We start from the raw sequence: 22,739 nt of genomic DNA on the forward strand, positions 1-22,739 counted from the left end.
TTCATTCAATAAAAAGGGGTAAAGATCGACGAAAATCTCTTGAACGTGAATGTGTTTTCTATTCGTAGAAAAAGGCACGATCATTGCATACTGCCGGTTCTCTACAGTCAGCTTCGCCGCAATGCTTCATTGTTACGCGGTGAAGCACACGCAATGTATTGTGGTGAAGCATACCAAGAGTGGAAAGGGACACTGTCACGGGATATAGTGTGATACTCGCGCGCACCCGCCGTCATGTCTCCTGTCACAGTACAAACACAGTGACGCCTCATTAATATGCTGGCACAGACATTTCGGGAGTAGCTGTGGCGATTTGAGCGCTTCTTTCGTCCACCTAGAGCTCCCCGCCCCGTATAGAAGATCGTAACGGGGATTAAGTACGCGTTCCTTAACTATATACACGCGCGCACGCGTAACTACGAATCTATACCGCGTAGCCAATCAGTGTTGCTGTACAGCTTTCAAAAGAGTCTGTATATACGGCTATGAAATTGCTCGATGATGTTAATTTTTCTTACTTTACTTTAATACGAAATGTGTTTCAATTGATTGAAGCGTTTTTGTAAGCATCGGCAGGGCGTAATGCTTTGTCAGTATTGCTGTGCAGCTCCCACAATGATCTACGGCTATTTAACTGCACGGCGACGTTCACTTTTTGTACTTTCACATAGTAAGTACAAACAGTTGAATTCATAATATGTTTCCGTTCCCACGAATATCTCCTGAAGTGTGTGATATGCTAAACCACACTAATAAACATGCATCGGCATGACGTAATGCTTTGCCATGAAGTCGTCCAAGAAGACACCGCAGTTCCACTTGCTTCCCACTGCGACCATCAGAATTTAATATGGTGCCGTAGCAACAGAATGCAACAAACTCTCCTCGGGCGTGGCTTCCGAGGCCGAGTCAGTCACGCATTCTGCGCTGCCAGATCGGCTAGGGACGAAACGAGCAAAGAACATTCTCCCCCCGTAGTACCTAGGCGAAGACAGAATTCAAGAACCAAAATTCCCCGCCTTTGTCTCTCACAACCACTGCTCCTCACACATGGTCCGAAAGAGCGTTAAATCCAATTTTTATGTTCTTGTCATGGCGGCTTTGCCATTGCCACTTTTTAGAGCGCCGCTCCTAGGCGCCTGTTCCTGTAGTGAGCGAAAGATGAAAGCGAACGCGGACCGCAGCGGGGTATGAAAAACGCGAAGAGAAAAGCGGAGAGGACGGTGCAGCGGTACCATGAGGCGGAAAGCGGAAGAGCGTATGGCGAAAGCGTGAGAAAAATGCGTAATGCTGTGACGATGGCTAAGAGATGGCGTTAGAGTAGCGCGCGTGACCCACGCGCTGGCTCTCGCGATCTCGAGATTAGCGAGGTAGTCGCGCCACACTTCGGTCCATTTGCAACGTTCCGCACGAGACAGGTTGTCCGCGACAGCCAATATATCGCGAATGGAAAACTGATAAGAGCCGCGCTCAAATTTGGCATTGGGAAGTGCCGTAATCGTCGATGATATTTTTTTTAACTTGTAGAGTTAGTATAATAACTCTATGCCTCCCAGCGCGCGCAATTGCGGAGGCCATGAGTCAACTCACGCGCCTTCCCTCATTCGGAGCCTTGGCAAATGCCCTCTCGCGCGCACGGAGACCACGCGAGTACATCAAGCAGGGCCCGCAGTGGCTGCTACAAATTTCCTGGACAGTTGCAGGCCCGCGCAAGACGCTGCCGTAGGCGAGCGCGAAAGAAGCCCGCGAATACACGCAAAATTTCCGCGCGACTGGCCGCTCGAGGCACTTTGCGTGCATTCGCGGGCTTCTTTCACGCTCGGAAGAACTCTTTTATGTAGCACGTATTCAACAAAAGAAAGCTGTATCGGGATTTTTTTCATGCTGCTCTACAATATACTAATTGAAACTTTTAATCCAATTATAATGTTTGAGAAGTTGATTAATTATTTGAGACTAATTGTGTATTTAGGCGGAACGCAAAAAAATAATCTGAGTATCTCCAAGCGACGGCTAACAACATTACCTTGGTTCTGCCCAGCTACGTGGCGTTTGCATATTTTTAAATCTTGGTGGATGATAGTCGGGATACCCTGTATATATGGGTTATGTATTTTCTTGGAGAAATTTATATTGCGCGCTGGCCCACCCCCATGTTTAAATTGGCCCCCGTCCAAATTTGGAGTTGACCCAGCACCAAATTTTATTTGGCTCTACCCTTCTATAAGCTTCCCCATGCATTTTCTATAGAGCCCTGTATATCCCTATGGGTATTCCCTTTGATCATTCTTTTTAAAAATTGTTCCTTATCTCTTATAAAGCTACCAATAATCTACATTTAGAGTATAATGATTGAACACTTTAAGTTCGCAAATTACTCATTTTTGTGTGGATACAAGGCAGATACCCTCTTTTCGCTTGAGGGACTTCTGGTACTCGCCAAAGAATGTTTACGCATTAAAAGTAGCGCTTAGATGACGACTTGTAGCCGCATGTTCAACCCGGTGCAAAATACGTCAGCATGTCGCCTGCTCCACACAAGTCAGCCTTCACACCTCCGCCGAACAGCGCGAGCACTCAAACCTCCGAACGAACTTCTGGAGGGCGCAACAATTTCGCAGCTCCATAACCACACGGGACGCAGCCGCTGCAAAGAGTTTTCGCAACCGGAAGCGCTGCCGGTAGCGCGACTCGATCGTAGCGCCGTTAGTTCTCGCGACCGCCACGGAGCCTGTTTTCAGCGGAGCTGTGAAACTGAGTTGGTTCTATTAACGTTGCTCGTGGGTACGTGCCATAACTTGAAGGAAGAAGAAGAAGAAGAAGAAGAATCTGTTTCGTCTGGCAGCCCTTCCTCAGCGCAAATATGGGTAAGGAACACTCACTTTCTTCGGTATTCCTAGTAGTTTTTGCGTGTGATAGAGACGTGCGTTAGAAGGATGGTTGGCGCGCGGCTTGGAGATGTGATATAAATCTCTTAGGCGCGTTTCATTTGGTTAGGAAGACGTGAGTGCTAATGGTTCCTGCCGAATGCTTCTCTTGTTTTCCAAAGATTGCTCGTCAATAGGCGTGCACTAGTTTGCTTTATGAAACAGGCTGCATATGTAGCATGCTGCTGGGTATTGACGAACAAGAAAGGCTTGCGTTCGGCGCTGCTTTATTCGTCATGCATCGCAGAAATATTTTTGCTGCTTCGGTCATCGTCAGTTACTGAGAGAATTGGTTCACCGTCTTACTAAAGTGCAGGTGCTTTGTTTACATGCAATAGGAGACGATGCAACCGAAATCGCTCAGCTGTACACAGCTCGCAATTGGAATCAAGACAGCGCCATGCGGCTTTCTCGGATCGTGTTTACGAGAGTAGCAATAATAATGCCTACGTGTTGAAGACGCAGTAAAGGCGCCCATAAATGAGGGGAAGAGAACGTTAGCACTTGGTTCATATTGAAAGTATTGAAAAAAAAGTTAAACGAATGATTACGCATTGTTACTGAAAATAAAACAGATTTTACTTCTAAGGCTGTAGATTTTTTGTAGTTACCCAATGGGGGATAGTTAAAGCACCTTTCCTATGAAACTCCGTTCCAGTCTTGCAGAGATAATAAATCACTGTTGTAGTTATCACCTACGGTACCTCGCTTTATATACGCTACCCTAGAGCTTGCATAAAAACAGTTCACATAAAACGAAGTCGTCTGTTAGGCGGTAAACATCAAAAACAGCTACCTTGTGTCCGGTGATTGGCGCTCGTCTTTGACTATAGTCACGGGCTACGCGGAAAGCCAACCGCAGAAATTGCTTTTTGAAGCAGAGCATAATGAAGGCAGATTTTATTTTTTTAATTAGCTCTAAAGTAACATAATCTTAAGCGTACAAATTGACCGCACGATCCCAGTGCAACGTCTGATTCTGACACGCTGTTCTGTATGTTTACCTCTACACTTAATATACTGCATGTTGGCACAATAAAATGACTTCATTTGTTTTAGAATATGCAGGGTCTTTTTTACACCTAAGATATTTTTTCCTTAAAATGTTATATGCGCTGCGAACACGGCGCTTTTTTCAAATAAGTCCCTGGGCGAACCGGACATACTTCGGCGCGCTAATAGCGCGAGCTTTAAAACACAAATTACCAATACTTAACTTTTTTCATGGTACCTTTGGGGGCGTAGTTTAAGTGGCAAATTTGAAGGCAGTCGCTCACAATTTTAACGAAGCCAAATTTCTTTAATCTTAAATATCCCGACTAATTCAACATATTCACAACCAAATTTCAACAGTAAATCTAGGCAATATTGGAACCGAGCAGAACGGAAAGGTAGAAACGCAGAACGGGCTTCATTAACTTTGAACCAAAATGTCGCGCCAGTCAACGCAGGTACTGGTACGACCCGCATTGCCTGGTATGCATGTGTGGCTGTGTGCCGTGTCAGGATGTGCTGCAACATGCCCTCATTTAAACTTCGTTACACACTTCTTTACGGGCATTTGCATCTGATGTAGCAGCGGGACATGGTCGGTTCCGATGACTGGGTTTGGCGTGGAAATTCAATGATGAATATGTCGAATTAGGTGCGATTTTCTCGATTCGTGAAAAAATGGGGGTGCCCTTAACTGTGAGTGCCTCCAAAATTGTCACATAGACGAGTGCCCTCAAGACTCTAAGATATTGCAATATTTTAGTTTTTGTTAATTAGTCATCTGAAGGCCCATGTTATTAGGGAAACTGTGTGCCTCGACTAAGAACTCTTTTACAAAAACGCTCCATTTGCTACCCCTGCAGTTGTTTTTATAAAAAATTATTCTGGTTGAAAAAAGAAACAGCACCCGGCCGGTATAACAATGAGGTCAACAATACATGACTCAGAAACGTGAGTTTAGACGTTTAATGGCAATACGAGAATGAGAATGACATTGGCTAATAATGACGCCAATGACAAAAAGGAATACAGAGGCAGCAGTGACTGCACATTGCACCCTAAGTATTTTTTGTGCCGCTTTTGCAGACGAAATGTCCGTGATGGCCAGCGGAATTGGGGGTAAGTTATTGCCATGACGATGATATGATGATGAAGTGTGGCTACTACCATTGGTGGATCCAGAGTGGAGCGCCGGGTGCCAGCCCTGCTCTCCGACACTAGCCGGCACTTGAGCAATGACAAAACTGAGCCCCCCTCTTGTTGTTGACCTAAATCCGCCCCTGGGTCTTGCAGGAACAATTTGTTGTGTGCGCAGTAGAGTTTACGTAACCAAGTCGCCAAGCACCGAAACTCATCCATAGAATCGTTTCCATAGAAGTGAATCGACTGCAGAACGACTGGAATTTGAGCAAGTCTGAACGGGTAAACGATGCGCGCAGGAAACTAGGGCACAAGAAAATATGGAGACAGCGCTCTCATGCACGTCTGAAGAAAATTAACTTGGGTGCATTGCGAAGTTATGGAGGTCTTCCATTAGTTGCTGTGACATAAAAGAAAATGTATAGTTTTTAAGTTGTTCCATACTGTGTGGTTAATCAGATGCATATTTATCGCGTTAAGTTGTGTTGACGACCACGTGAGCGCTGAGTAATTTATATAATTATAGTTTTTCTCATGCGACTGTATGCCTTCCTATAATGAAACGCTGGCGCGTGCGCTGAAATAACTTTTCTTCCGTCTATGGCATCATTTGCAGCTGAAGCACCGAAGTGCGGAGAGAAAAATGACGAACGGTTTGCGAAAAAAGAACAGACACGTGAGGCTGATGTACCGAAGGAATGTTTGTCTTTTGCTTATTATTTGAGTCCGTTTACGCGAGCGCTGCCACGACCACAAAGGGGGGAGCGTGACACGGGGGGGGGGGGGGGGGGGGGGGCGTTGGGTATACGCAGAGCAGGCCGACAACGCTAGGCCGGGGATGCTTTCAAGTCATCATGCAGCGGCCACTGGGAAGGATTAGGTGGGAGAGTTCGCTAATGCGGGGTCGTATCTGCCAAGCAATTTCTTTCGCAGTATTCAGCATTATAGCTCGGCGCTCATGATTTTATGAATGAAGGGTTATTACATTTAAATTTTAATAACAAATGCCCTCATTCTGAATTCGTACGCAGTAACATCACCTCACGGCGCTGCGTCCTTGCCATACTGCTCCACTACTGCACTAATTTGTTTTTTGTTTTGTGTATCATATACAACGGTAAGCTCGAGGCAAATAATTACGCACTAAGATAAAACTGGTAAAAGTTGATCTAGAACAATATATTCATTGAAAAAAGACCTCTCCGGATGGAAATAAAAACAAAAACAATTATATCAAATTTTGAAAATAGAAAAGACTAAAATGCGCAACATTAGGCTTAAGTCCTCGCGATGCCTTTGCCCAATATGGGCACATGATGCAGAGTGCTGTTGGCCCACGACCACACCATTTTTCAGACCCGGCGGCAGTCACAGCGAGAGTGGCGTGTTCACAGTTTCTCTTTGTTGCGTAATCACGCGTAACACTTTTCGCGCCGTCCGCGCGGCCATTTTTTTTGGCATTCCCTCGACTCGCTGCAGCAACCGGTCTCTGTACTTGACGCGTGCGCACTACGCCCTAGTTTCCTTATGATTGAGCCAGACGACGAGTGGTTAAAAAGGCACCCCTTCAGATTCCTATTTTTATGGGTGCGAAAGAGTTATACATGTATACATGTATGTCTGGATGGGTGTCATATACAGGAGGCACCTTAGTCATAGAGTGTACGGCGATCTTTTTTGATGCTAAATTAAGTTGAAAGAATGAGTTGCAAGGACGAAACATGTTATGAAGTTAGCTGTTGCAGCACGCAATCAAATTTTAACAATCACAAGTGTTAATAGAAAGAACACTCTACAATGATTTGCAATTAATACAATAAAATTCAACGAAAGACTGAACCAAAAGTCGCAGTTTCACCCGAAAGACGAACATCGATTATTAGCAGAGAGCTATACGAAGCAAGGATAGTAGTTTAATGGGCGTATCAAGTTGTAAACATTCGCTTACTAACTAAATAAACAAGCACGGTGTCATGCGCGCACAGGTAAACATGAACGAATCTCGTTCGATGACCGCGGAAACTCGCTGTGAAAACCCCTGAGTGAAAAAGCGTGCCAGCAGCAGCGGGAAAATTGACCTTTGCGCTGTCTCTCGTCTCGCTTCAATGCAAACTAAACGTCGCAAGCACAGCGCATACGAAGCTACCGGCATCGGCGCGTGCGCTTTGTCTCCATCGCAGATCGCTTTGAAGATGAGACCTGCGCGGGCGCACAGTTGGCCCACATCGCAGATTGCTTTTAAGATACGCCGCCCAGGGCGCAGTGCTGTGAGCAGCAGCCGACGGAGCAGAAGGCACCCCCCTATCCCTTTCCCTCTCCGTCGCCTCGCCTCCGTGCCTCGCGCGCGCAAGAAGACCGCGCGCTTCCGGCCTGCCTTCCTCCCTCGCGTGCGCTATACATTGAGCCGCGATTGCCGGCTCACCCTCGCACGCTTTCACTCGCACGCGCAGCGTACGTCAAGCTGCGATGATTTTATCGCCGTTGGACTTTATACGGAACCTCACGGCGACGGCGACGACGCCGATGGTATAAATGCGCTTGGTGTGTCTATATAATTGCTATCGCAACAAAAAGACAAGCATAAAGTCCGAAACAAAGATAAACAGGGGTGACCATGTTAGGAAATATAGGCTATAGACCGTTTTGTTGAGGGTACCGCCATTTTGTTATCATAGCACCGTCTGCCGTCCGGCGCCATGCTGGTATGTGGGATAGCGCTGGAGGGTGCACGCCTAACGTGCTGTTGGCGACGAGTGGCAAGTTCTGGCGCTCTCCTGAGAGGTGTCAACAATTTTTTGAGATTGGCAAATTTCTTCAAGAGTCGTTTCTAAGCTTTGAGCTTCGATATAGCCACACTATCAAATGGCGACGGGCCTAGAGGCGCTGCCACAGCTCTGCCCGCGATCGGAATAGGAGGCGAGTCAAGTATGAACATTGTCGACACGTAACAGACGTGCAACGTGTTATTATTGCATGTGGAGGCGCGAAATATATTAAGGTGACAGCAATCAGAAGTGTCCCCTCGTGCCATGTGGTGTGCCGCACCAGCGAACATCCCAATCCAGGTAACTACCGAAGCTCCAATGAAACACGTTTTCCTAGCTTTCGTGCTCCTAAAATTATCGCCGTACACTTTTCTGAACATTGTGTACCTGTAATTCGAGCATCAAGCTCTAAAAAATGAAGAAGGCAGAGTCCAGGAAGTAGCCGTGGCTGAAGATGCACTTCACGTTCGCTTCCGAAAGTTATTTCCACAGATAAATACAGCAGAGTGGTAGCTCGTACACCTTGAGTCATCACCGACAGAGCGCGTTAGAATCGCACTACTTCGCAATGACACCGCTGCCGTTCCACGATGCAGATGAGAGAAACGGCAATCCCCACATATCAGTGCGAGGATGTCGTCTGTGGGGCGAAAAAGCGACGCCAACGGCGTTTGTTCAACTTTCGACGTAATGCCCGAGAGGACGGCGACAAAGTGCACAGAATAGTACACGGGTCACGGGGTGCACAAGATACAAAGCCAAGTTGTCGAAATTTAAATTTTACAAGTCCCTCGAAGACTGTGAACGTCACATAAGAGTTCTTTTTCTCCTCAAAAGCACGAAGAAGAGGCTCAGCACAATCTAATGCGAGGAGCTTCTCTTGCTATTCTTTAGTGGTCACTCTAATTTGCGTCCCTGACTCAGAACATTAAGGCTGGACGCTGCCGCCACCGCTGCCGCCGCCAGTGGTGTCTGGTGTCCGTGCAGCTATCGCCGGGAATGGGAAAATATACCCAACTGCCGCCGGGGTTGAACCCGGGCCCGCTGCGCGGGAGTTAGCTACTCTACCACTCAGCCACGCCAACGCTTTCTAGCGTGCAGCGGGAAAATGCCCTATAAACACGCCCTAGCTCGCGAGGAAACACGCCATTAGTGTTCCTATATATGCTCCCGCAGGGAGCGGTGACTGTTCGTCACCGCTTTGTTTCAAAGGAGATGCCAATAAATCGTCATTATCGTCTTCATTAGTGTCGTAACGTGCCACTTATCACGCGCTGTGGGATGCGCGCCGCGTAGCGTCGTTATGTGCAAACACTGCATTGCAGTTGCGCTACGTTCCACCAGGTGTCCCGACATGTAGCAGTTGCATATAGCAGTTGCATGCTGGATGTAGCTTGACCTGGTTAACTCAAGTAGGCTAGGTGATTATTTGTCACCACCCCTTTTCAAGGGATGTGCCAATAAATCGTCGCCGTCATCATCATCAACATCACATCGTGCCACGGGTTGAGGGATGTGACATGTGCGCCACGTATTCTGGATGCCTGTGTCTACTCTTCAGTGCACGTTAAGGCGCCTCCTCGCAAGGTGTAAACTTGTGCTGAATAAGCGAATCGTAGAGCTACACGCGTGGCTGCAACCAGGCAACGTCGGGCTCAGCAGACCGCTTTGCAGAGCCCGACGTGTTGCAGCGCAAGCCACAGCTCGCCGTCGACGGCGGGCGAACGGTTCAAATCGTTCTCGTGAAAACGCATCGTTCGCCGCGAAGAACCTGCAGTGTTTGGCGCGGAAAATTAAGGCCCTACGGAGCCGCATGTCCAGCTTACGCTGTGACTATGCTGTGTTTGTGGCGCAGGTCTGTGACGTTCTTTCATGGCGTGTTGGCTTTCTTTTTTTGCGTAATTACGTTCTCGCGTCCTCGCAACATTGACGTCGAATGGATTTTCTTCAACGTTGTATAAAATGAGAATATTTAGATAAAGAATACCTGAACAACTGTAATGATGTAGTATTCTGTCTTAACAGAGGTATCATACATGGACAGCAGTGGCGGTAAGTATCGCCGAATTGTTTTTGCATACAAATGATTTGGTGGAGCCCTCCAATTTCGGTTAGACGCCTTTAAGATTTGATTAGCGTTGATATATTTAGCACAGATAATACACCACGAACAGCTATTTCATTAGGGCTAGGCATGCGTCAAATTTAACCTATCTTCTTATGCCCTCCCCTACCGATGGTAAAACCAGCAATGTCATAGTGCGTACACAGCGCGAGGAAATAGTTTGCCTGTTATACATGCAGTGCTTTTCTTTTTCAAGACGAGCATGCCCTTGTTTTTTCGACCATACAGCCTGAGATATATTGTTTGCCCCTTTATTCCGGAAGATAACTTACGAGCATTCGAAGTGTTGTCGTGGTGAGATGATTTAGTATTGGCGGCATTTTGATCATGGATCAATAGAAAATCAGCAACCGCTAGAGCGACGTAACATGTAATGGCAGGTACCTGACAAAATTTGGGGGTTTTGGCATAGGTATACAGGCTGGACTCGTTAGCCCGCTATATTGTTGTGATAGCGCACCGAAAACGAGGGCTTTACGCGTTCATGTTCTTCTTATGTGTAAAATGTGGTTGCAATCATATAGTAATCGACAAATTTTTGGTTTAAGGTCTTGGAGAGCAGTTGTACAATTAACGAGACAGGTTTCGTCCTAAGGTCCTGATAATTTCGCATTCTCTAAATTGAGCTGCACTACAGAAAGTTATCGCAAAGTTGTTCGAAGGAGGAGCATTCTGAGTTTATGCTACTCGCACTTCGTGGACTCTATGTTATGACTATTTCTATAGAGGTACATTAGATACATTAAGAGATTTAGATTGGCTGGTTGGTTGTTGGCTTGATGAAACAAGGTTAAATCGGTGCGTATAAGAACTGCACAAAGAAAACATGCACGGAAAACAATCGACGACGGGACCATCCTCCCTGCATTCTTTCTTTGTTCCGTTCTTATACGCGCCGATTTAACCATGTTCCATTAGAGATAGTTCTGTACTGCTTGGCAGTGACAGTATGTTTCAGATGCTCATTTAGTGCAAAACCGCCAGTGTTGTTTGCGTATATTTGATGGTTTTTAAATGTAATGAGCAGGTGAAGTAACGGAATCAGTCTGATTCGCCCTAATACAATTTTTACGGAGGTAAAAGAGCAGAGAAATAGCAACATTACTGAGAACGAGAACAGAAATGATTGAGGGATGAAACGTAGCACCATACAGCGACATCGACACTACAAGGAACGACAAAAACAAACAGCGCTGTCCTTTGATGTGCATATTTCTGTGTTGTGTTGCATTTAATTTTAATTTGTTACATCATACCTAGCCCACATCGCTACTCAATTTGTGAACACATGGTGTCACTTTTTTTTATTGCGTTGATTTTTTCACGAGCAGGAAGGAGTGAGTCACGTATAGTAACGGCTACAACCTCAGAAAATGCAGAATATCGTTTTGTTCTTTTGCACCAAAAAAATTGTTTTACGTATTGCGGGCGCCAATATTGCGGAAAGTATTTCTGAGAGAAAGATTCCCAAAAATAAAGCTTTCGCACATTTGCTTGTTTGAGTGAACAGGAAATATTTCAGAATCCATGTGCATTTTTTTTTCAATGCTTTTGAACCATAGTGGGTGGTTTGAAAGGAGCTAAATATTGGAGCGACTTGTATAGGAAGTAAATAAATCAATGTGTCCCTGCACCCATCTCATAATCCTGGTAAAATATTTTTGTCTTGCGACATGCCTTTAGTTGTGTCGGTGGCCGCTAGACTCTATTCTATAAAGTGCTTGTCGCGGTTACGAAGATCTCTGATATGTGAAAGAAGTTTTTTTCCCCCTTTCTGTTTGTAGGCCGGGAGCAGAGCGGGTAAGTGCATTGCACAACCTTTTCTTTCTGTGAAAAACTATTTTGGTGTGCTGGCTTAAAATGCTGACCATGCGCAGTTAACGACCGGATTTTAACATCGGCTCTACTTCCTGTAACGACACAAATTTCCTCTTATCCGATTGTCTATTAATGGACTTGCCAGATTGAGTGCGTTGGAAGGCAAGAGTAGTTTATACGAAGTTACAGTGAAAGAGTGAAACCTCATTTGGAACTCAGCAAACCTCCCGCGACCTTGTTCTTCAGTTAGCGGATATCTTCAAGTTCATTTGATAAATTGTCAATCAATGTGACAAGATAGCAGAACAATTTCACAAGTTTTGAACATCTCGTGTGCATGAAAGCAAGACCACCTATGCGCTTTTATTTCCTTGTGCTATGGTTCCTTGTGAGTGTTTCGAAAACCAAAACTTTATTCTGAAGAGCGCGGACATTGGTACACTTGTCAAGCGGATCTATCTTGCAGCGGTTAATTGAATGGTATGCAATTATAGTCGGATACAACTTAAGTCTCCAGTGAAGCCCCGCCCACGCCTTCATAACCGCCAGCCACTGTTCTTCTGCGAGGCTGCAACTTCTATTTCAAACTTTCCCGGGTAAAATAAGGCGGCAACCACAAAAATAAAATTATAAGCGCGTTTTTTTGTACATTTTAACTCGTATATTAGGGTGGAGCGTATAAGTACAACTACAGTCGATTAAAGTACGGCACCATTTTGAAAAGGTCGCATAACGACGATTCTGTTTGATCCTGTGATTGGCTGGCGGAGTAACACAACCCCGCGCTGTCCGTGTGCCCTTGTTGCCAACTGCTGTTTTTGAAAGTTGTATGCTACTATAGATGCCCTGAGTACACTGTTTTTCTTTACTTTCATTTTATGCAACGTGAACGTATTCTCAAAGTTTATGAGCCAGGTAGGTCCTAACTTTAGTGTCCTGCAATGTTTCCACTTATGCACTGCACCGTTAACAAGCTATGACGAAGTGCAAACACAAGTTCAGGTGGCTGTACCCTGCAAGACGTCTACGTACCCAGGTGCTCGGACGAAGGCGATGTTTAATAGTTGTGAGAGGAAGACTGGTGAGGAAATTCATATGTAGAGATAAATGGCGCATGCTTATAATATAATTATTGTGTCACAGCATAGATATGCAAGTACACGCAAGCCTTCCACGCTTCTCGTCTCACACTTGTACATACCCATCTGGGGCATTGTACACGAGTGGGCACGTAAACAACGGAGTGAGTATGACGATAGGCCAAATGTAAATAAAGTCATAGAACCCGTTGAATATCATGAGTAATCACAGGCACACAGACCTTTAGAAGGTCTGTGTGCACTAGAACTGTGCAAGAGGTCATATGTCTACAACGAAGCTCACGGTAGTTCACCTCAAGTTAGCTCAACCTGCTTGAGGGAAGTCGTCAGATCTAGACTCCCGGGAACCCCAGCTCAGCAATTCGCATCCACCTCGACAAGATCGGACCGCCAGCCTTCTTCGGGAAAGCTTTGTGCCCCGACTTCCACGGTTTATGGACTTGCTGCTGCTGCCCGGCCATGCGTATGACACCATTTGTTTTCTTTTGAACTTTGATTTCTTTTGAACGTTGGTTTAGTGAAATGCTGTTAGGTGTTAGTCTTGTATATTTGATACGCGCCCTGTTTCATTTGTATATCTACTGTTAATCGCTCGTATTTATTTGTCCGTATCATTGTGTATATTAAGCTCAGGTGTGTTAGTCTGTCGTGTGTTTTTTTTATTATTGTATTTTATTATTCTGTGTGTATTTATCAGCCGATAAATATCTTGTTTTTTTGTTTACTCCCGACTCTGACTCTTTTCACTGTGCTCGCTTGCGTACGGAACGACCAACCAGCTTGTCTACCCCGTCGATCGACTTCGCGCCGACGACAAATCGGGGACAGCTGTGACACACACAGACCTTTAGAAGGTCTGTGTGCACTAGAACTGTGCAAGAGGTCATATTATTACAAGGCCGTGATTTATCACTGGATTACGCGCAACAAAAATGCACTCACTGGTACTGGATTGAGTGCATCATAGCCCAGCTTATTGGAGCTTATATATATATATATATATATATATATATATATATATATATATATATATATATATTGTAGTGGGGAATATGCATGTAGGCGCCGTGGGCATCGCCATCGCTTCAGCGCGAGACCCGAGCTCGAGCTACGGATGCCAATAGCTAGGACTGTGCCTACAAAGCCACTTGCGATCCCTCGGACGAGTCTCAATAAATCCCCCTTTCATTTGGTGGAGGTGCTGGGTATCGATCCCAGTACCTCTCGCATGTGAACTCCCAGTACCTCTCGCATTGGACTCCGGCATGTGAACAAGCCTTCATCACTTTGCGTCGTCTACTTACCTCACCGCCCATTCTCCGTCACTACGACCCGAGTGCTCCGACCGAAGTTCACACGGACGCCAGCGGCGTTGGTCTTGGAGCCGTCCTTGCGCAACGCAAGCCTGGCTTCCCGGAATATGTGGTTGCCTACGCTAGTCGTGCCCTCACAAAGGCAGAAACGAATTACTCTGTAAGAGAAAAGGAGTGTTTGGCTATAGTTTGGGCTTTAAGCAAATTTCGCCCTTACTTGTATGGCCATCCCTTTGACGTTGTGCTAGACCACCGCGCGCTGTGCTGGCTTGCGTCACTGAAAGACCCGTCGGGGCGTCTTGGACGTTGGGCTCTTTGACTCCAGGAATTTGACATTCGCGTCATCTATCGCTCCGGGCGTCAGCATTCTGACGCGGATGCCCTCTCCCGGTCACCCATGCGATCCGACGACACGCAACCCGCATCCACGGACTGCCCGGTTGCTGCGCTTATTGTTTGTGACATGCCTTCTGAACAGAGAAAGGATCCGTGGATTGCGTCTCTCATCGACATTCTAACTACTTCTTCAACGGATACATGCCCTCGAGCCCTTCGCCGCCAAGCCACCCATTTTGTGCTGCGGAACGCCATCTTGTACCGCCGGAACTATCAGCCAGACGGTCGCAAATGGCTGCTCGTCATCCCTCGCCATTTGCGTTCCGACAAATGCACTTATTTCCACGCCGACCCACAACCACATGCTGGCGTCCTGAAAACGTACGAGCGGCTCCGCCAGCGGTACTACTGGAGAGGCATGTATTCTTATGTGCGCAAATACATTCGGTCATGTGCAGCCTGTCAGCGACGCAAGACAACTCCTCATACGACAGGCCCACTGCAACCTTTACCGTGTCCTGCACGTCCTTTTGACCGAGTCGGGATCGACCTTTATGGGCCCCTTCCATGCACTGCTCACGGAAATCGTTGGATAATTGTCGCAGTAGACCACCTAACAAGATACGCCGAAACTGCTGCTCATACTTCGGCTGCTGCTCGCGATGTCGCAGCGTTCCTCTTACGGCATTTCATTTTACGGCACGGCGCACCGCGAGAGCTGCTCAGCGACCGAGGCCGCGTCTTCTTGTCGGACGTTATTAATGAGCTACTGGCAGCGTGCCGCACTATTCACCGCACCACTACGGCGTATCACCCACAGACTAACGGTCTAACGGAACGGTTCAACCGCACTCTTGGTGACATGCTCACAATGTACGTTGCGTCGGATCATTCCAATTGGGACGACGTCCTCCCTTTTGTGACTTACGCGTACAATACCGCCACTCAGGCTACCACAGGCTTCTCACCATTTTTTCTTCTTTATGGACGTGAACCATCCTCTACCCTTGACACCGTACTTCCGTATCACCCGGACGCCTCTGAATTCACCCCGCTTTCAGAAGTTGCTCGACATGCTGAATAGTGCCGTCAACTGGCTCGCTCATTCACGTCGGATACCCAAGGCATCCAAAAAGATCGCCGCGACCACGATCAGCCAACACAGTCCTTCGCCGTGGATTCTCACGTTTGGCTTCGGCTGCTATTCCAATCTCCAGGCCTTAGCCCAAAGCTTGCTCCAAAATATCAGGGTCCGTACCGGATCGTCGAATGTACATCGCCTGTCAACTACGTGGTCGAACCGGTGACACCGTCTTCGGACAAGCGCCGCCGTGGCCGCGAGACGGTTCACATCAGCCGCCTGAAGCCGTACCACGACCCCCTCATCGTGTCATCACCTTAGGTCGCCAGGATGGCTCACCTTTGCAGCGGGGGCAATTGTAGTGGGGAATATGCATGTAGGCGCCGTGGGCATTGCCATCGCTTCGGCGCGAGACCCGAGCTCGAGCTACGGATGCCAATAGCTAGGACTGTGCCTACAAAGCCACTTGCGATCCCTCGGACGAGTCTCAATAAATCCCCCTTTCAATATATATATATATATATATAGTAACTGCGTTTTTAAATGGGCCCAGAGTATGTACAAAAATGAGAAGCACAACTTCGCGGTTATCTTAGGTTTATTTACCCAATAGTTTCGGTCAGTGGACCGACCTTTTTCAAGGGATACAGGAAATTCTCGCAACCATCTCTTTATATCTTCAGGTAGAGAAAGAACACGCAAAAAAAGAGAGATAAGAGAGAGAGAAGAAAAAGAAAAAAAATGAAAAAAAAGAAGAAAGACCATGAGGGAGAGAGCCGATGGCCAGAGAGATTACTTGTTGGTAACGGGGTTCTTCACGACGCGTTCCTGTCATCATTGGCAGTGGACAGGTCTTTGATACGGTCCCCGTTATGCATGCTGTTACTTGCTCGACGACGATTCACGGCGCATTCTTGTCAACAGTGGCAGTGGACATGTCATTGACACGGTATTCTTGCAGTATAACGAAGGTGGCAGGGTAAGCCTGCTTATCAATTGTAACTCTTACCGTGCAGAATACGGTCCCTGCTATTAGGTGTATTCCAGCTGTCCAGATATTAGGGCGTTCTCAAGCAGTCTCTACTTTCCTCAGCTTGGCAGCGAAGGGTTCGCCGACGACAGAATATTTGGTTCCTGTGGTGACTAGAGCGGTCACGTTTTGGCCAAATAATGTGGAGGTTGGTGGTTCCTGGTCTTGAGTTGCAGGTACGTCGTTGTGTTAATAACGGCTGCGTCGCGTTGACCTGTGGCTGTGCGGCGTGTTGTAATTCCTTTTGGCGGCCTAATTCATGGTTTTGAGAGGCCTCAACAGCATGGCGGCGTGTGCTTGTTACATTGTCAAGATGGATCTTGACGAAGGAAGGAAGGAAGGAAAATAAGAGGCGAAAGGCAGAGAGGTTAACCAGGTTAAGTGTCCGGTTGGCTATTCTGCACGGGGTGATAGGGTAAGGGCAGAAAATATTAGAAAACAAGAGAAGATTAAAAAGACTAAAAAAAACACGAAAAGAAAAAACACATCAGTCCGCACAATTCTATAGTTTTTCATGAAGTCCTGTTCCTTTTAAAAAGTGATGAAGTGGCAACGAAACGCCGCGGCGGATGATCAGCCGGCGCTGGATGATTTTCGGCATTTCGACGTACGGCATCGGTTACGGCTTGCAGTTTTCCGGGTTAATGCTAACGTACCGACCATGATTTGGGCGAGTGTACAGTGGATGCTTTAGTCAGATATAGGCCTGGTCACCACGAATAGGAAGGCCGTTGGTGTCCCCATAGAGTGGCCACGAGGCAATCGGCGAAGTCACGTGGTTACTCGCCTTCCTGTGGTGGCTGCGCGTTAAAGGTGAAGCCTCGCTGTCCCATTTCGTGGTATGGGCATTGGTGGTAGACGAGGCCCGCTTCTCCACAGTCATAGCAAAGGAGGCAGTGGTTGGTGGCCCGCCCTATCCGCCTTCCTCTGGGTGCTGCGCGGGCTGACAGGTGGATGGGCGGGCGGCAGCATCTAGATATCGAATTGCCACGTCATGGTGTCCTAACGAGGTCGCGGATGAGGAACGTGACGACGAGTGGCAGCGGCGTCATGGTACAAGAACTCCTAGAGACTGCTTAATCTCATCTCGGACGATGTCAGCAATTGAGGCCGCATGAGGGTGCACCGAAGGAAACATGCCATGCAGCTCCTCCCGTACGACTGCTCTGATTGTCTCTCGCTGGTCGTTGGTGCCGCCTAGTGCTTGAGCATCGGCATAGTTCCGTCTGCATACGGCGTTTATTGCCTTATCGGCATATCAAGCATATTCTCGATGGTTTCGGCCTCGGAAACAAGTTAAGCGATGGTCTTGGGCGGATTGCGTATCTATCCGACGAAGAGCTCTCGCTTTACACCCCGCATGAGGAAACGAACTTTCTTCTCCTCGGGCATCACTGGGCTGGCGTGGAGGAAAAGGAGGGTCACCTCTTCCGTAAAGACGGTGATGTTCTCGCTAGGCAGCTGCACTTGGGCGTCCAGCAGTGTTTTGGCCCTTTCTCTTCAAACGACGCTTGTAAACTTCTTTAAGAAGCTGCTGCGAAGGAGCTCCCACGTTGTTAGCGCGGAATCCCGATTCTCGAGCCATGTTCTCGCAGCTCCAATTTTTGAAGGCTGCGACCTTTTCTAACGTTTCGAGCAAGGTATCGGTTTCGTCTGACTGGGCTCCAGGGAAGATAGGTGGCTGGCTAGGCATCAACAATCGTTGATGGAGGCATTGGACTGCCATCGTGGCTGTTGAGTTGGCCCTGACCTTTCTATTCTTCTCGGCAGAAGTCCGTGCTTAGGGGGCAATTACTGCAGCCTGGGGCTAGCTCGATGGTCTGAGGTGGTGTTCGGACTTTGTTCATAACTTTGCGGGGGTGTCCGGAACATGGACGGTCGGGAAGGTGGTTCCTCTACACAAGTCCGGTAACAAACATTCACCAAATAATTATCGTCCCATTTCGTTGACTAGTACGTGCTGTAAACTACTTGAACATATCATTTTTCTAACCTTGTTAATTTCCTCGAGTATAATTCATTCTTCACCCCAGCTCAGCACGGCTTTCGCAAAACATTCTCATGTGAAACACAACTTGTTTCATTCAGTCATGAGCTACATCAAATTTTGGATCGTTCTTCGTTTGCCGATTGTATTTTCTTAGATTTCTCTAAAGCGTTTGACAAGGTTTGCCACAGACTTCTCTTGTACAAATTAAATGCACTCAATCTACATCCTAACCTTCTCAAATGGATTAAGTTTTTCCTAACAAATCGCACTCAGTTTGTTACAGCCAATGGTTTTAATTCTTCTTTCAGTGACGTACATTCTGGGGTTCCCCAAGGTTCAGTTCTGGGCCCTCTCCTTTTTCTCATCTATATTAACGATCTTCCTGATACATTATCCTCTAACGTACACTTGTTCGCTGACGATTGTGTCATTTTTCGCGAAATATCCAATGAAACCGACGTTAACAAGTTGCAACTCGATCTTAATGCAATAACCAAATGGTGTGACTCGTGGTTAATGGAACTAAATACTAACAAATGTAAAGTCCTACGTGTTTCCCGTGTTTTTCGCCAACAAGCCACTTACCAATTAAACAACGTTCCTTTAGAAACAGTCAACTCTTACAAGTACCTAGGTGTCCATATAACTACAAATCTGTCATGGGCAATTCACACCGAATACGTTATTAACAACGCTAACCGCATGTTAGGCTACTTGCGCCGTAACTTCTCTAGTTCACCATCTAACCTAAAACATCTACTCTATAAAACTCTAATACGGCCTAAATTAGAATATGCTACTGCTGTATGGGATCCCTGCCAGGATAACCTGAAAACGCGCTTAGAACTTGTCCAAAATAATTCTGTTCGATTTATCTTTTGTAATTATAATAGAACTGCAAGCATTTCCTCAATGGTCTAATCTTGGTCTTCCCTTGTTGTCTGTTCGACGTAGAATGGCACGTCTAGCACTCTTTCATAGGCTTTATCATCATCGTACCTTGCACACGCAATTCTTTACAAGACCCCATTATGTATCACACCGTGTTGATCATTGTCATAAAGTCGGGACATATCTATGTAACACAAAGCATTTTTCCCAGTCTTATTTCCCTCGAACATGTATAGATTGGAACCACCTTCCCGCTGATATTGTAAATATTACTGATAACAGCCTTTTTCGTGAAACTTTAGCTAACATTGTATAACCAGGAATTTTTTTTTTTTGACGCAGCAGCTAACACTGTATTCAAAGAAACCTCTTGTATTCTAGCATTGTGTTTTGTTCATATTAATCGCTACGTTTTACTTACTTCCGATGTACCACATTTGCTTTTGTACCACTCCCCTCTATAATGCCACTGGCCCTGAGGGTATTATAAATAAATAAATAAATAAATAAATAAATAAATAAAATAAAAGTTGAAACTCGTCCAGCAGATGTCCCGCTGTAGTGACGGTCAAAAAGCAACCAACTGATTCATGGACTAGCGCTTTTTGTGTGAAATGGCGCCAAGAAAAATAAGTTACACTCAAAGCACAACGATAGCATAGTCGGCAATAATCGAAAATCAGATCTCCGGGTCAAGCGCTTCGGAGATTCATAAGTGATTCGTCAAAGACTCCAAGGCAATCGTTGGTGCTCCCATTCATTTAGAATGTACAACACGATTCGTATCGCACATGTCATCTAATTACACATGATTCGTAGACAACATAATTGGGCCGATTGATGACGTCACCATTTCTTAGCAGGGGAAAAGCGCTTCTCGGAAAAGGGATAAAAACTGTACGCGTGTAATTATGCTCATAAATTATGCACCTCTCCATGTTTAACCTGCCACTCGAGTGCGACTGTTCTATTCAAGAGGATTAAAACAAGGACGCACATCATCCAGCGAAATGAATACTATAAAAAATGTAGTTTAACAGGAATGAAATACACGCAAAGCCATCATACCATGTTCATGTGTTATGGATCACTTGCGCACGACACCATTATTGAGGCGTAACTTCAAAATTAGTGAAGCAATATGCTCAAGTAATATTCTGCTGTTGCGTGTTTCAGCATCGACATAAAGTTGGACGATTTTTTTTTTTTTTGTGGCGTGTGTATCGAATGATGGATGTTCAGGCAAAGTAGAAGCTGCCAAATGCTGGTTTGTGCGAGCTTGGGCTACTGCGCATTTTTGTCCTGTCGCCGGTGAACCCTGCTCTTGTCACGTAACAATTTGTCAAAACAGCTGACGCAAATGATATACATAATATAACCACGAAACACCTTTGCTTGGCCTTCGAAGTAAATAATTTTGGCATGTGCTCGGTTCTCTGTTATAAATAATCTTGCGACGAATGTTGACTCACTAGAAAATGAAGATGGCTGTAAATTAGCGAGGGTTACTTTTCCGAAATACGTTCGTGAACGAAAATGTTAGGTTCCAGTTCATAAAGGTATCAATCACGCAGCAACCTCCTTGGTGCTAAATTTTTGTGATTTGTAATCACGGCATTTCTTTGTGTATACTGCTTCAATTATTAACACAACTTCTAATTCAGTCATTGCATGATTTACTTGCACAGAGACGGTGGCAACAATGTCATGTGGTTGCTCTTCTCGGGACTCTGCGTGCTGTTCGCAATCATCATTCTTGTCACGGCGATTGTTTTCACGAACACTGGTGGGTGAACTGTGTTTTACATTCCTTAGAAGACGCAACCTTTTGTTTTGTTTTGTGAATAGGTTTTTTAAACTGTGAATGATTTTTTTCGTCAGTACTGTCACAATGTTGACTGCACACAATTCATAGTCGTCGCAAGAATGCAGGGAATTGATGAAGCTAGGAATTTCAGTGCGACATAGGTATAACCTCAATTAAACAGGAATTCGTACAGTAAATTAAAACAAAGGGAATACGCAATATAATTCGTGTAAATACTAGTTTAGCATAATGGGGGCATAAGTTAATCACACTTAATCTAAAGTCGTATAAGCCACGGCGGCCGCATTTCGATGGGGGCGAAATGCGAAAACACCCGTGTACTTATATTTAGGTGCACGTTAAAAAACCCCAGGTAGTCAAAATTTCCGGAGTCCCCCACTACGGCGTGCCTCATAATCAGATCGTGGTTTTGGCACGTAGAACCCCATAATTTAACTTTTTAAAGTCGTATAAATCTTGAACGTAGAAAGGAAGTCCACTAGTAGCTGCCGTTGGACACTCATGCCAATACGCTCTCAATAATTGTTGAAATTTAAAGCTAACAGGAATACATAGACGACCATCATGAAGGCTTTTTACATGAACTTCTGTTTGCAAGGAATACGTCGTAAAATAATAAAATATTCTAGTGGTAAGGGAGATTCAGACCTGCCAGCCTCGTCTGCTCGAGTGGTGACCCCGGATGTCTTGCGTTCGGCAACAATTACAAATAAATTTATTCCAAAAATAATATACCGAAGCAATGAAAAATATATTTAAAAATACGGGAATTTTTGCACATAGCATGTCATAATTATGAACTGTTGCATTAGCGATGAAGGCAAGATTATGGCTCATTTTGTCATGTTCTTTTTTGAAAATATTACCTTACTATGTTTGCGGTTGCGTGGGAAAGTACCAAAACCAGACCTGATTAGGCTAAAGGAATATAGACGGTGTCATTCAGTCGGCTTTTTTCACTCAACATTTATATGTACATTGTCTGAAGGGCAATCAGTATGACGTTCCAAGGAGGTGATCTTTTTTGTCACGTGTGTGTATTCCATCATTGCGTGCAAGTAGTATATACCCAGAATTCAAAAGGACAGTCTGCTATTAGAAATGAACAGATTTACAGGCGTAATAACGGGCGCAGTTAAAGTTCGCTTTGAGTAAGGATGTCTCGGGTGTGTGTTGATTGCCTTGGTACGTCGCCATATTTGAACGGCTAAGATGCTGCTTTATGGACATATACAAAGAATCTGCAGAACAACTTCGCTGAAATATATAAAGAAAATCAAAGCCCCTTTCTTAAAGAAAGATGGTTGAACGCGAAGCTTTCGCCCATGCAAACTGAATCAAAGTCAAAGTCCGAAGCCAACGGCCACGCAACGAACCCAAGAAATGCTGAGCGACCCGATGC

This window comes from Dermacentor silvarum, chromosome 4 (genome assembly GCF_013339745.2).
Source record: "Dermacentor silvarum isolate Dsil-2018 chromosome 4, BIME_Dsil_1.4, whole genome shotgun sequence".
Classification (NCBI taxonomy): Eukaryota; Metazoa; Arthropoda; class Arachnida; order Ixodida; family Ixodidae; genus Dermacentor; species Dermacentor silvarum.